Genomic DNA, 13,370 nt, shown 5'->3' with positions numbered 1-13,370 from the left:
AGAAGTACCCAGCTCTCCTGGGGAAGGTTTCCTCAGTGAAGTCAATGTGGCAAATTTGGAAAGAGCGATGTATTTCCCTGGGACGTGATATGTTCTGGTTTTTTCCATGGTTTTCCATTGCACTAACAATACTATGCCCGCATGTCTTTGAGATTAAAAATTGTCTCACAAAATGTACGGGTGTTCTCCTCTGCTCACAAGCGTGCTGCAGTCCTGGACTTTTTGGCCTCTAAGGGCAGTGACATTGTTTGCGTACAAGAATGTGGTTTGTCAAAAATGCCTAGGAAAGAAGAATGGAAGTTTGGGGAAGCAATTTGGTCTTTTTCTTCCACAAATAGGAATGATGGAATTGGTATTCTTTTTAAAAATAATGAGTTTGTCATCAAACAGACTCAAATTATACAGGAAGGAAGATGTGTCTGTGTGTTACTATCCTATAAGGGGTGGCAGTTTAGGCTAATTAATATCTATGGCCATGCTGTGAAAACTGATAGGTTGGCACTTTTTGATTCTTTAAAATTTTTTCTTCATGGTAAAGTTCCTGTAATTATTGTTGGTGACATTAACTGTATCCTGGAGAAGCAGGCCCGAGCTGGGTCCACAGAGTCTAATGTGGATGTCACTGGAGTTTTGTGGAATAAAATTTTGCAGGACTTTGCTTTGCAGGACGCTGTCACCAGGAAACCAGGTCCATTTACTTACCATGCCGATGACGGAAGAACAGATTCTCGTCTGGACTTTTTCTTTTTTTCTATTTCAGCAATGAAATGTGTAGATTATGCGCAGGAGAGAGTGTGGTTTTCAGATCACGAGTGTTTGTTGGGGGTTTTTGTTATAAATAATTTCTTTTATGGTAGAGGGTTATGGAAGATGAATGTTAGTTTTCTGAGTGATGAAAGGGTGAAAACTAGGTTTGGGAAAAAATATGGGTTTTGGGTTAGGAAGAAAAGTTCTTTCTCTAATGTGTGTGAATGGTGGGTATGGGTGAAAAAAAAGATTGGTGGTTTCTTTAGACAGATAGGGTATAGAAGAGCGAGAAGGAAAAGATTAGAATATTCACGCTTTAATATGCGGATGACGTTCCTTCAACAATGTAAAAATTTGGGTATGGATGTAAGACACGATTTGGAAAAAACAAAAAAAGATATTAAGGAGTGGTTCCGAGAGAAAGGGAAAGAAATAATATTTAGATCTAAGGTGGAGGTTAGAGATAATCACGAGAAGTGCACTAGATTTTTCTTTAAAAAAATGTGTGGTGGGAAAAGTGGAATGAATGTGTTATTGGATAAGGATGATAAAGAGGTGTTTGGTAAGGATGTGATTGATGTGGTGTCTGATTTTTATAAACAACTGTATGATTTGAAGAAGTGTGATCTGGGTGATGATGAGGAGTTTTTGGATATTGTGGGTAATTTTGTTCCTGAAAGTGAATATGAGTCTTTGCTTGGTGAGATTATGGATGGTGAAGTAAAGGATGTGGTGGGAAGTATGGCTAAAAATAAGTCTCCAGGGATCGATGGAATACCAGCTGAGTTCTATGGGAAATATTGGGATATAATTGGGAAGGATGTTATAGATGTTATGAGAGTGTTGTTTTCTGGGATGAATATGTGTGATGTGATGAAGAAGGGTATGGTAGTTTTGTTGCATAAAAAAGGAGATAAGAGACGGTTAGAAAACTGGCGACCAATTACTTTGCTTAATACGGATTATAAAATTTTTGCCAAGCTGATTGCGAATCGTATGAGGAATGTTATTGGGTGTGTGATTGATGAGGATCAGGTATGTGCGGTACCGAAAAGGAAATTGCATGAGAATGTGGCGTTGGTGCGGGACATGCTTGAGGATTGTAAGGGTCGGAATAAGAAGGTGATTGTGTGTGCGTTAGATTTTGAGAAAGCGTTTGATCGTGTGGCGCATGTGTTTTTGTTCAAAGTGTTAGAGAGAATGGGTTTTCCGGTTCAGTTTGTGAGTTTGTTGAAGAAATTATACGCGAATGCAAAGAGTTGTGTGCAGGTGAATGGGTTTTTTTCAGAATCATTTAGTATTATGTCTGGTGTGCGACAGGGTTGTCCGTTGTCTCCCATCCTTTTTATTTGTGCGATTGAACCATTGTTGCAAATGATTAGAAATGATAAGGTTGTGAAAGGTTTGGTGGTGCCCGGGTGTGATGGAAAGCGTGTGAAAGCTTTGGGATATATGGATGATATTTGTGTATTGTGTGATTCAGTGTATGATATGTCCAGAGTGAAGTTGATTGTAAATATGTTTTGTATTGCGTCTGCTTTTAAAATAAATTGGGGTAAGAGCAAATTTAAATTTTTCTTCAGTAATGAACGGGTGAGTGATCCTGATATGGAACAGGTGAATGGTGTGAAAATTTTGGGTATTGTGTTTGATGATGAGTTGAAAGGGAGAGAAAGTTGGGATGAGTTAGGTGGTAGGATTGTGAGAAAGTTGGAAATGTGGAGAATGAGGGATCTTTCTTTTTCGGGGAAGGTTTTAATTGTCAAAAGCATTATTCTACCTATGATTTTATATGTTGCTTTGGTTTTTCCTCCTGCTGTTGCTATGTTAAAAAAAGTGAATAGAGTTTTGTTCCTTTTTTTATGGGGGAGCGGGATTGAGAAGGCAAGGAGAGAAATTCTAATGAAAAGCAGACGTAATGGAGGCTTGGATTTCCCAAATTTGGAGATTTTCATTGGAATTAATTGTGTACGTTTTTTTGTTGAGCTTTTATTTAAAGAATCCAAGGCTTCTAGAATGTCGAAGTATTTAGCTGGAACGGTGATTCAGCGTTTAAGGTGGGAAAAACGGAATTTATGTAAACCAATTGCTTTTCAGTGCACAGGGTGGTATTTGTATGTAGAAAAATTTATCAAAAAATTCCAGCTAGAGGATGTAAGAATGGAGAGATTTCTGAGTGAAAAGAATGTTGTGAGAAGTATGTGTATGAATAATGTGATGTGTTCTGTAAATGGTTTGAATTCGAAGGAGTCTAAGTCTGTGTGGAAGAAGATTGTTACGTATGATGTGTCAAATAAGCAGAAAGATTTGTTATGGATGTCGGTACATGGAGTGTTGCCTGTAAGGAGTGTTCAGAAAAGAAGAGGTTTGGTTGCATCTGAAAGGTGTCCGAGAGAAGGTTGTGGGGATGATGAGGATGTGAGTCATGTGTTTTGGTCGTGTAAGCATGCAAAGGATGTTTGGAAAAAGTTGAGTGGGTTGTGTGAAGAATTGACTGGTTTGAAGGTTTTGACGTATGAAATTGTCTTGTTTGGTTTGTGTAGTTTGGGTAGTGAAAAGGATAGAGTGTTGTGGATTTTTCTGACTTGTGTGAAAGAAGTATTGTGGAATACGAGGAATTTGAATGTGTATAAAAGAGAAGTATTTGAGATGGAGGATGTGGTTAGTATGGTATTGGCTAAATTGTATTTTTATTATAAATGGGATCTAGAAAGAGGTATGGATGCGGAAGGGATATGGCGAATGTTGAAATGGAGGTATTTAGTTTGAGGAATTTGTTTGATTTATCTTGTATTTGATGGAAAAATAAAATAATGAACCAGAGTGATGAGATTTTTTGAAAAATAGAGAGGTGGTTTGAACAACTACAGTTCTCGGTTTTATTCAAAAAAACCTGAATGGTTTAATAAAAAAAAAAAAAAAAAAAAAAAAAAAAAAAAAAAAATCTGTTCTTATCAGTTTAATATCTGATACGTCCCCTATCTGGGGACCATATATTAAATGGATTTTTAGAACAGGGAGATGGAAATAGAGCTTGCTCTGTCCACTCCACGCATTGACCTGGTATTGCAGTATTTCCAGGACCGGTGCACCCTTCCCTTATGTGTTGACTAAAATCAGATTCCAAAAGTGCTATTTGTGTTTGCTATTGTTTTTGTCTTTCTGATGGGATCTCCCCTTTTAATCCCATTATTTCAACACCTGTTGGACAATGCATTTGTACAGTCATGTGTGATAATGAGCTCATTTATTAAATGCAATTAATTAATACATTGCCACCTCTTGTTGTGTGTGTGTGTGTGTGTGTGTGTGTGTGTGTGTGTGTGTGTGTGTGTGTGTGTGTGTGTGTGTGTGTGTGTGTGTGTGTGTGTGTGTGTGTGTGTGTGTGTGTGTGTGTGTGTGTGTGTGTGTGTGTGTGTGTGTGTGTGTGTGTGTGTGTGTGTGTGTGTGTGTGTGTGTGTGTGTGTGTGTGTGTGTGTGTGTGTGTGTGTGTGTGTCTTCTGTGTTTCCGGCATTTCACATTGGAACAGCTCATTCACCTTCCTTGTCTTCTCTCCGCCCTCCCTCCTAGGTAAGTTAAAGAGCTGCACCTGAGCCAGCCACTGATTGATGCAGCAACACAGTCAACTAGTGGAGTGGAGTGGAGTAGGGGAACAGCAAACAGCCATTAAAGCAGCCAGCCGCCTACCCGCCACAATGGACCTACCTGTGTACACTAGATGGATGTGATGGAATGTACTGCCGTCCCAACATTTCCAAGAAGAAGTAAGAATTGCAGTTGCAACAAACCCTTGCTTGCCTACAAAGAGAGCAGCAATTTGGATTTGTTACTATGTTACCTAGAAGAATAAAATAACAAACTGTGCAAGGATGGAGGTTGTAGGAGCAAGGAGAACAAGTTGTCTGTAAAGTTGGTGGATGCCTATTTTCCATTTTGCAGTCCCTTGTCTCCCTCTTGTGGCCTCCTGGAGGCAACTAGCTGTGCAAAAAAAAGACAGCCTGGCGGCCGGCTGTTGCAGTGTTGCCCTCTCAGGCAACACTGAGTGACTGACTGAGCCGCACCGTCTTATATAAAGTTCAGACGGAACTTTGCACGTGTCATAGTGGAGCCCTCAGGATTCCAGAGCCAGCTTTCTGACATCATAATGGGGCCTGCCTCAGAGATAGATAAAAGCCTGGGCCCAGGCAGTGTTGGTCAGTGCTGCTCAGCAGGCAGCACCGGACTGGACTGGATTAAAGCTGATACAAGGTGTGAAGGAACAAGGGGTGGCTGTGGGCATGCACTTGCTGCCGCTGCCAGTGTTTATCTGCATGGCAGCAGGGCATTTGGGCGTTGCCAGGAAGGCGTTTTTATGTAGATTCCTCCTCTTTCAGCACTGCATTGTGGTGCAAGCAAAAGAAGCAAATCCTGTCTGGCTTCCTCTCCGGCCTTTATTCACCTCCCTCCCGCTTAGTAGCTGTAAATGTGTGTGAGCCTGCAGGGCCCCATGGAATTGCCTAGGAGTAGGCTGAATCAATCGCTGCAAGGGGTGAACAGCAGTATGGGACAGGCTCGGTCAACGGCCGGCCCATTCGGGTTATCGCTTCTCGGCCTTTTGGCTAAGACCAAGTGTATTTATACAGGAGGTTTTTAGTCAGAAGGTGCTCAGGTACCCTCTCTCTCGGCCTCGGGGGATCGTCCAGGTTCGCCTGGACTTCACCCCCGTGCTGCTATTTGGGAGAGAGGCTTAGTCCTGAGCAACGAGTTGCGACCCCCCCCCCCAGCCCTTTGGTGTGTCTCCTTAAAGCCAAAGGGCGCAGCGCAAGCTGTGCGGTACCGACCTGGCCACGCAAATGGCAGGCGGACCTGATGCGGTGCCGGTATACGCCCGGTTGAGGAATACTGCAAGATTTATCTTGGCAGAGGGTGGAGGCGGTCCTCGTGGTCTCAAGTTCCTTGTCCACGATATTTTGGAAAAGCGGTTGGCGGTCCACAAGAACGAGATTTTGGCGATCCAGGACTACCCAAGGCGTGGAGTGTACGACGTGACCTTTATGGGAGAAGGAATCCTCCGTGATGCCATGGGAAAAGCTGAGAGGCAACAAGGTGAACTCATGGCCTTGGGAGTCCAGGTAATTGAACACGCTTTTGAAGTAACCAAACTCGTAGTGATTAAAATGTATTCCCCATACGTGAAAGATCAGGAAGTGGCGGCGTTTCTTGCTGCATACTTTAAGAACGTTAAGCTGCTGGGGAGAGTTATGAACGAGTGCGGTGTGTGGACCGTCAAATGGAAATTTATTGTTACGCTAATAAAGGACCCCTCCACCCAAGAAACGAAGCTACCACCTGCTCGTTTTAAACTTGGGAATGTGAATGGCGACCTCTATTTCTCAGGAATGCCAAACTTCTGCAGGGCCTGCGGTACCTATGGACATACCAGTTTTAACTGCGATGTCACCTGCAGGAACTGTGGAAGTAAACAACACACAATGAGGGAATGTACAGAAGAGAAAAAATGCAACTTTTGTCAAAAAACTGGTCATCTTTATTATGCTTGTCCACATAGGTACCGAGGCGAAGAAGATGAGCAACCCGAGGTGCCCCCACGTGCTCCACCAGCAGAGCAGTCCCGTCCTCAAGGAGGAGAGCAAGCTGTTGCGGCGAAAGAGCAGAGAGGTACCTGGGCTTCAAGGGTACGGCCAGCCGAAGCCAAAACAGGTGCCTCTCAGCCAGCGACCTCAGGGGATAAAAATGAGCCCAGCGCGAAGGAAAAACGGCAGGCCAAGAGGAAGGCAGAAAAGGAGCAGGCCATCGATGAACCTGTGGCATCCCAGACGGCTGGTTGCTCAGGCGGTGCCGGGCCTGCTCCTAATCCTGGGTCTCTAGAGACCGACTCGGAAGGAGAAGACTGGGTACAGGTGGGTCCCCGTAAAAAGGGGAAGCAAGAACGTGCCAGTAGGAGGGAGACAGGGGAGGAGCAGATGGATACGTCCGTGCGGAAAGATGTGGCTCCTCCTGGGACCCCCTCCTCGCCTGCACTGGTGAGGAGGACGGGCACTGCTCCCTCCGTATTATCGGACACCCCGCCATGCGCACAACCTCCCCCTCTAGACCGGCCTTCACGGGCCCAGGGGGGAGAGGCGGGGCCCTTGGGGGACCCACCAGACATGGACCCAGTCGGTCAACCGAGAGAGACCCAGGTGAGGCTGTGCGAGTCTGGGCTCCCCGTGTACGAGGTGAGTGTTGCTGGCTCAGCTCTCAGCGACAGTAGTTCTTCTCCTGCCTCGTCCCTCTTTTCAGTTGAGTCGGATGAGGGCGGGGCCATGAGTTCAAGTGAGGTTTCGGGTATTGCTGGTGGAGGAGCAATCTGATTTTAAGTACGCCTATTATTTATTATTTTAAAATCAGAATTTTGCTTTTACTCTCCACGATGTCTGAGCTCATGGGAATCTCCCTCAACGTGAGGGGCGCCAAGTCAAAAGTGAGAAGGGTTGCTCTCTTCAATTTTTTATCTTGCCTGGCAGCCTCTGTATTTTTCCTGCAGGAGTGCGGCATTCCCCATACAATGAGATATGAAAATTACAAAAAGGATTGGAAGTATGGTCCATCCGTCTGGTCTGGATCCAACGAGTCCAGATCAGCAGGGGTCGCCATTCTTTTTAAGGGAAACGTTTTAATTGATTTTATTCAAGAAATCTTACCAGGACGTATTTTAATGGTTAAAGCTTTTATTGATGGTGTAAAGTGGCAGTTTTTAAATTTTTACGGATCACCAGAAAAGAACGAAAGAGCGAGGATGCTGGAGATTTTACCGCTTTTTATCAACACATCTGAGCCTTTTATCCTCGCAGGTGATTTTAATTGTATCCTGAGAGGAGAACGCCGGCTTACCAACAGTACAAGTAGGAACTATGACAAGACCTCTGGACTGCTCAAGGATATCGTGACTGATTTTAAATTAAAAGACATATACAAAGAATGTAACAGGAGCAGTCCAGAGGAAGCCGGCGTTACCTGGAGCAACGCCACCTGTAGCTCCAGGATTGATTTTATCTTTTGTTCTGAAAATTTACTGCCTTTTAATTGTGAAGTTTTAACCAATGTGTTTTCAGATCACAGGCTTTTATCTTTTAAAGTAAAGCATGATCTTAATAATATTGTATGTAAAAAGTCCTGGAAGATGAATGTTTCCCTTTTAGACGATCCACAGGTTTTAGCAGATTTTATTGAATTTTACCAAGAAAGCAGGCGGGTAAGAGATACACGTACTCCCATCAGTGCATGGTGGGAGAAAATGAAAAAGAAAATTAAAGATTTTTTTATTAAGAAAAGCGTGGCGAAAGCCAAAGAGAAATACGCTTTTTTTAAAATTCTCAATACCCGTCTGCAGACCCTGTACAAAATGCAAGATCATGACATAGACGTTAAAGATGACATCACCAATTTGAAAAAGGAGATAGCCCAGTGCCTGGAGCAGAAAGGTAAAGAGATTATATTCCGTTCAAAAATACAACATGTGGAGGAGAACGAGACCTGCTCCAGGTACTTTTTTAAGAAAATAAATAACAAAAAGGCAATTATCAAAAATATAGAAGGGGTGTCAGATGTACAGGGTCTTTTAAGTAAAGTTCATGAGTTTTACACTGACCTTTTTAATGTTAAGACTGTGGATCATAATTTTATGCGTGACTCACTGAAGGAGATTACTACTGTTTTAGACCCTGTCTCCCAGAATTTTTTATTACAGGAGCTGACGGAGCAGGAGGTTTTAGAAACTGTCAAAAGTTTTAAAACAGGGAAAGTTCCCGGACCGGACGGTATACCCAGTGAGTTTTATGTAAAATTTTATGACATTTTAAAAGAGGATCTTTTTAACCTTTTTTCTGATGTTTTTAATTCCAAGATGCTGCCTAAGTCCTGGCGGAAGGGTGAGGTCTCCCTGCTGTATAAGACGGGTGACATCGCAGTTTTAAAGAATTGGAGACCAATAACCCTTCTAAATAGCGACTATAAAATTATGGCTAAAATATGTGCAAATAGATTAAAAGCCATAATACCCCACATTATACACTCTGACCAGGTGTGTGGGGTGCCAGGCCGCAGCATCTGGGATAATTTAAACCTAATAAAAGACGTGATTGAGGACACGAGGTCTAGAAAAGGTAAACTAGCCATTTTATCTATAGACTTTGAGAAGGCGTTCGACCGTGTCTCTCATTTTTATCTTTTTAAGGTTTTAGAACGTATGGGTATACCTGAAGGTTTTTTATTATCTATTAAAGCCTTTTACAGAGAATGCACCAGCAAAATTTTAGTGAATGGTTTTAAGACACAGGACATAATTTTAAACTCTGGGGTGAAGCAGGGGTGTCCCTTGTCCCCACTGCTTTTTATATGTGCATTGGAGCCTCTGTTATGCGCAATTCGCCGCGATAAGTGTATCCGTGGAGTCCCCCTGCCCGGGGGAGGCGGCGTAGAGGCCAAAGCAGTGGGGTACATGGATGATGTGGCGGTTTTATGTAGGGACGCCCTGTCGCTTCAGAGAACCCTTAGGCAAATCGAGTTTTATTGCTGTGCTTCCGGTTTTAAGGTAAACTTCAGCAAGAGTAATATTTTAAACATAGGAAGCATGGCTCTTAGAGATATACCGGTTCCTGTGTCTGATAATATTAAAATTTTAGGTGTCTCCTTCAGTGAGTACGACAATGGTTTTATCAGTTGGGACATGGTGGCGCAGAAGGTAAATCAAAAAATATGCATGTGGAACATGAGGAAGCTTACCATGGAGGGAAAAATTTTAATAATTAAAATGATAATTTTACCTTTGCTTTTATACTTAAGCATGGTTTTCCCTCCTCCCACGGTTTTATTAAGAAAAATTACTAAAGCTTGTTTTACCTTCTTTTGGAGTTCCAGAATGGAGAAACTTAAACGTGAGACGGTAATGAAAATCAAACCAAAGGGTGGCAAAGACTTTCCAGATTTTAATAGGTTTCTTTTAATCAAGTACTTTTGTTTCTGTCTTAATTCTCTTTTTAAACAACATCATTGGTCTTATTTTCTACGTTTTAATACTGGGTTTTTTATGCGAAGGATGGGGTGGTTTGAAATTGTTTTAACCTCACCTTATGCTTTTAATCTACCAGCAAATTACGTGATTTTAGAGAAAATAGTGGCCTTGTTTAATTTTAAAGGGAAAAATTTTAATGACATGATAAACAGTAAGAAACTTATAAAAGACATAAGAGGAAATGAAGTCGTCACTAATATTGAAAATTTTAATAATGAACGCTGTGCTTTTATCTTCAAAATGGTTAATGTGTTTTATCTTTTTAATACACAGATGGACCTGGCCTGGAGCTGCGTTCATCAATGTCTTCCATGCCGGGCATTCCAATTCAGGAGAGGATTCACGAGGTCTGCTATCTGTCCGAGGGAAGGCTGCCAGGCTGAGGAGACCGTGCGTCATATTTTTTGGAGTTGCGATTTTACTAAACATATTTGGATAAAGATATTCCCTCTAATGAAGAAGATGGCAGACCTAAAGGACTTGAGTTACGAAATGATTTTATATGGACTCTTTGGATGCCCAACCGCGAACCAAAAGACTATTGCATGGAAGACGATGAACTGCGTAAAAGAAGCTCTGTGGAAGGCCAGGAACATCCTGATTTTTAAGCACGATGTTTTATCTGTTGACGATGTTTTAGGTCTTTGTTTTAGCGAGATGTACATTTATTATTTATTAGATAAAAAAAGAAATGCCACCCTTTCAAATAAATGGTTTGTAAAAGAATGGAACTCCAATATATAAGAATTTGCCACCATGTCCCCTTTTATGTGGTTTTATGTAAATTGATTTTATTACTGTAATTCATTGTAAAAAAGCTGTAATTTATTGTAAATGTTTTTGAATTTTAAGTAATAAATCATTGACACCCCCGCGAGGGGGTAGCCAACTGAAAAAAAAAATCTGTTCTTATCAGTTTAATATCTGATACGTCCCCTATCTGGGGACCATATATTAAATGGATTTTTAGAACAGGGAGATGGAAATAGAGCTTGCTCTGTCCACTCCACGCATTGACCTGGTATTGCAGTATTTCCAGGACCGGTGCACCCTTCCCTTATGTGTTGACTAAAATCAGATTCCAAAAGTGCTATTTGTGTTTGCTATTGTTTTTGTCTTTCTGATGGGATCTCCCCTTTTAATCCCATTATTTCAACACCTGTTGGACAATGCATTTGTACAGTCATGTGTGATAATGAGCTCATTTATTAAATGCAATTAATTAATACATTGCCACCTCTTGTTGTGTGTGTGTGTGTGTGTGTGTGTGTGTGTGTGTGTGTGTGTGTGTGTGTGTGTGTGTGTGTGTGTGTGTGTGTGTGTGTGTGTGTGTGTGTGTGTGTGTGTGTGTGTGTGTGTGTGTGTGTGTGTGTGTGTGTGTGTGTGTGTGTGTGTGTGTGTGTGTGTGTGTGTGTGTGTGTGTGTGTGTGTGTGTGTCTGTGTCTGTGTCTGTGTTTCCGGCATTTCACATTGGAACAGCTCATTCACCTTCCTTGTCTTCTCTCCGCCCTCCCTCCTAGGTAAGTTAAAGAGCTGCACCTGAGCCAGCCACTGATTGATGCAGCAACACAGTCAACTAGTGGAGTGGAGTAGGGGAACAGCAAACAGCCATTAAAGCAGCCAGCCGCCTACCCGCCACAATGGACCTACCTGTGTACACTAGATGGATGTGATGGAATGTACTGCCGTCCCAACATTTCCAAGAAGAAGTAAGAATTGCAGTTGCAACAAACCCTTGCTTGCCTACAAAGAGAGCAGCAATTTGGATTTGTTACTATGTTACCTAGAAGAATAAAATAACAAACTGTGCAAGGATGGAGGTTGTAGGAGCAAGGAGAACAAGTTGTCTGTAAAGTTGGTGGATGCCTATTTTCCATTTTGCAGTCCCTTGTCTCCCTCTTGTGGCCTCCTGGAGGCAACTAGCTGTGCAAAAAAAAGACAGCCTGGCGGCCGGCTGTTGCAGTGTTGCCCTCTCAGGCAACACTGAGTGACTGACTGAGCCGCACCGTCTTATATAAAGTTCAGACGGAACTTTGCACGTGTCATAGTGGAGCCCTCAGGATTCCAGAGCCAGCTTTCTGACATCATAATGGGGCCTGCCTCAGAGATAGATAAAAGCCTGGGCCCAGGCAGTGTTGGTCAGTGCTGCTCAGCAGGCAGCACCGGACTGGACTGGATTAAAGCTGATACAAGGTGTGAAGGAACAAGGGGTGGCTGTGGGCATGCACTTGCTGCCGCTGCCAGTGTTTATCTGCATGGCAGCAGGGCATTTGGGCGTTGCCAGGAAGGCGTTTTTATGTAGATTCCTCCTCTTTCAGCACTGCATTGTGGTGCAAGCAAAAGAAGCAAATCCTGTCTGGCTTCCTCTCCGGCCTTTATTCACCTCCCTCCCGCTTAGTAGCTGTAAATGTGTGTGAGCCTGCAGGGCCCCATGGAATTGCCTAGGAGTAGGCTGAATCAATCGCTGCAAGGGGTGAACAGCAGTATGGGACAGGCTCGGTCAACGGCCGGCCCATTCGGGTTATCGCTTCTCGGCCTTTTGGCTAAGATCAAGTGTAGTATCTGTTCTTATCAGTCCTTGTAAGGATAGATAGCTCGGAGAACCACTGGGGGCTATAAACACTAGCTTAGCGATCCAAGAGCGTTCCAGACGAAGCCGGCGACGAACTGCGGAGAAGAACCAGCGAAGACGACGATCCAGAAGGGAGAAGCCGCCATCGGGGAAGAAGCTCCGGGAGATCGCTGCCGGGAAGAAGAAGGAGAACTTCGGAGAAGAGCCGCTGCTGAAGGGGATCTTCGAAGAAGCTCGGCCGCAGAAGAAGAAGCTCGACGAGGAACCGCTGCGGAAGAAATTTCGTGGAAGAACCTCGGCCAGCAAGGAGAAGATTTGCATAGCTCCGCCCCCTTCGGGAAAGAGCTATCGAAGATCCTCCCCAAGCGACAGGAACAGCTGGAAGAAGCCATGGCCTCAACCAGCAACCCTGCCACCCAGAAGAAGAAGGCTGATGGACCAGGTGAGCCGACCCAGGCCAGGACATCTCCTCCTGAAGCCTCCTCAAGCCAACAGGCCACCAGGAAGCCGAACCAGGCTGCTCCAACCCTGGAGCCCTGGATGAAGCAGACGGTGGCCCTGAAGCTGAAGGAGGTGGACGGGAGAGTGCCGGACATGACGGAAGAAGTGTTCTGCCAGAAGATGCTCCTGGACCAGGGCTTCGCTAAGCCGGAGACCATCAGCATCCAGGCCTTCATGACCGGGATGTTCTTCGTGACCTTCGCTTCGATCAACATCTGCAGAAGGTACTGGGAGATGGTGAAAGCGGCGAGGCCTGAATCCCCTTTCTCTCGCTTTGTGGGCAACTGCCCTGTCCAAAGAGAGGAAAGGCGGGTGACGGTCTCAATGCGGAACCCACACACCCCCGGCAAAGACATCACCACGCTCCTGAAGCGGTTCTGCACAGTGGTGAGGGAACCCACCCACATCCTGAACGGACTCGGCTTCTGGACTGGCAAGTGGTCGGTAATCGTCCGACTGAACAAGGATTCGAGCGCGGAAGACGGCCTCCAGCACCT

General features: G+C 44.0%; 2 non-coding genes and 1 pseudogene across 2 annotated transcripts; all 3 read left to right on the top strand.

Annotated features, from left to right (window-relative positions):
• The first annotated feature begins 3,644 nt into the window (after window positions 1–3,644).
• Window positions 3,645–3,844, top strand: LOC142654308 (U2 spliceosomal RNA). The gene has a single exon (XR_012848991.1). It is a non-coding gene; the product is annotated as a U2 spliceosomal RNA (small nuclear RNA).
• Window positions 3,845–10,658: 6,814 nt separating this feature from the next.
• Window positions 10,659–10,855, top strand: LOC142654254 (U2 spliceosomal RNA). The gene has a single exon (XR_012848955.1). It is a non-coding gene; the product is annotated as a U2 spliceosomal RNA (small nuclear RNA).
• Window positions 10,856–12,323: 1,468 nt separating this feature from the next.
• On the top strand, window positions 12,324–12,425 carry LOC142654519 (U2 spliceosomal RNA; annotated as a pseudogene).
• Window positions 12,426–13,370: the final 945 nt, after the last annotated feature.

The sequence above is a fragment of the Rhinoderma darwinii genome, chromosome 5 (genome assembly GCF_050947455.1).
Source record: "Rhinoderma darwinii isolate aRhiDar2 chromosome 5, aRhiDar2.hap1, whole genome shotgun sequence".
In the NCBI taxonomy this organism is placed as follows: Eukaryota; Metazoa; Chordata; class Amphibia; order Anura; family Rhinodermatidae; genus Rhinoderma; species Rhinoderma darwinii.
The sequence above is the reverse complement of the archived record's forward strand: the minus strand, read 5'-3'. Positions and strand labels throughout refer to the sequence as shown.